Here is a 2,240-nt window from a genome sequence, read left to right on the forward strand (position 1 = left end):
TAAGAAGCATACCCAGGCATTTAAAAAATGAACTCATAGCCTCTATAAAAATAGGTGCCCCACGTACAACGGAAACGGTCACTTTCTTTTCGCGAAAAATAGGCTCGTTCCAGTGAGACGGGAGGCACTGTGACACCCAATCAAAAACAGTTTTGCATGGATCCTACGGCGCCGATTGTACAGTAAAGAATTTAGACGTGACGTAACTAAAAATCATCTAGATATGAATCATCAAAATTACATTTATTAATAATAGTTTAACGTCCAGGGCATATCAAAGGGTTCTCCACTGCCCATTATGAACCCAGAAAATCACATGGAAAGCAGCAAACATGCTGGGCTTGATCCATCTATGTAGGCTAATTACAGCCTCTCGCCGCGGATCCTCCTAGCCAAATACACATCTTTGGACATAATGGTCACACGCTTAGCATGAACGGCACACAGATTAGTGTCTTCAAACAGTCCCACCAATTATGCTTCGGCTGCCTCCTGCAAAGCAAGCACCGCATGGCTCTGGAAACGTAGATCACTCTGTAGATGTGGCAAAGAAGCCAAAGAAAATAGATATAAGCACAAATATTCCATTTTATTATCATGAATACACTGTATTAGAACTTTTTCTATACACCCTAATCAATCTCTAATGGATCTTTTTTGAAGGGATTGAGTTGGATTTGTTCGTATCTGAAATAAGCCTACTCCCTCCGTTCCTAAATATAAGTCATTTTAGACATTTTAATATGAGATACATACAGAGTAAAGTAAGTGAATCTACACTCTAAAATACGTCTATATACATCCGTATGTAGTTCATATTGAAATCAATTAAAAGATATATATTTAGGAACAGAAGGGGTAGTAAGATACATATGATAGAGGAAATGTACCTTGCAAAATTGGGCAATCTCCCTGACAAGCCTTTGGAACGGTAGCTTCCTTATAAGTAGCTCTGTGCCCTTCTGATATTTGCGAATTTCACTATTGAAGCACAAGAGTATGAAACACATGCACCTCATAATAATCCAAGCAATGGAAATTATATTGTACAATACATACCGAAGAGCAACAGTTCCAGGGCGATATCGGCGAGGCTTCTTCACTCCACCAGTGGCGGGAGCAGTCTTACGAGCGGCAGCCTAGCATCACAAAACGAAAAACCAGTAGTTAAGTTGCTGTCAAGCAAACAGTTTCTAACACTCAAAGTTGCTAAGATGCTTCGTCGGAGCCAAAGGTGTAATCTTACATAGAAAGCCCGAAGGTGCTTCGTCGGAGCCTTTCCGCCGGTGGACTTACAGGCTGTGCACTTAGTTCGAGCCATCTGCAAACAAAAGAGTACACCATGCACAAAAGTTGTGTTAACAAATTTAATTCCAAGGCTAGATCTAAGACATCTGAAACAAAAGCAACTACTCACTCCGGCTAAAAATTGTGATTTGACCGTCCTCTCGAAAGCCATGTATTTGATACTTTGAATACCAATATCGTAGAATGTTTAATTACGTGCATGTGATACATGCATGTCTGAAAAATATGATAGCAGTTCCTTCCCAAAAGAATTCTAGCTTCTCAGAATCAGTATAGGTCCAAGTGATCACATAATAACCCAGCTAGTTCATACATTTTATGATTATCAACGATTGCTAGCCAGGAAAAACAAGGTTGTGTAGTAGTATGTGCTAAACTATTTATGTTGACGAGTGATGACCAACACAAGCAACCAAATCAGAAATATACTAGATGGAAGCATCAAGAAATACTAAGGCTACAGTACGACCATAGGAATTACTGTAGAACACTTGAAACGGCTTACATACCTCTCGCAGTTGCTATCTTGCACTTGCACACCCTTGGGAGTACTCTTGCTGTCGGGCTGACTAGTTGATCGAGGGCTGAGCGTGATCGGATGTACGTACAAATAGCGAGAGGGGGCAGGGTATTTACAGGCGGGCCTAACAGGGGCACGTACGAACCGACTTATAGGAGTAGATTAGATTCTTAATTTGCGCTAGACTAGATTGATTGGCGCACTGGCGTTGCCGTTGAAACTGATCGTACGGCTCGGATCGATGTTGACACGGATTGATCTGGGTATATTGCGCCCTGCTATTGGCCGATCTCATGAGGACACGGATCGTGGTTTTCCTAAATCCTAGTGGTATATAGTAAGAAACTTCCAGAATAATGCGTAATTAAGCACGGTTGCATCTTGAGAGTTTATCAAGCGATGCCTCTCAGTC

General features: G+C 41.4%; 1 pseudogene; it reads right to left on the bottom strand.

The window, feature by feature from the left end:
- Positions 1 to 203: 203 nt before the first annotated feature.
- LOC123117333 (histone H3.3-like) lies at positions 204 to 1,942 on the bottom strand (annotated as a pseudogene).
- Positions 1,943 to 2,240: the final 298 nt, after the last annotated feature.

This window comes from Triticum aestivum, chromosome 5B (assembly GCF_018294505.1).
Source record: "Triticum aestivum cultivar Chinese Spring chromosome 5B, IWGSC CS RefSeq v2.1, whole genome shotgun sequence".
Taxonomy (NCBI): Eukaryota; Viridiplantae; Streptophyta; class Magnoliopsida; order Poales; family Poaceae; genus Triticum; species Triticum aestivum.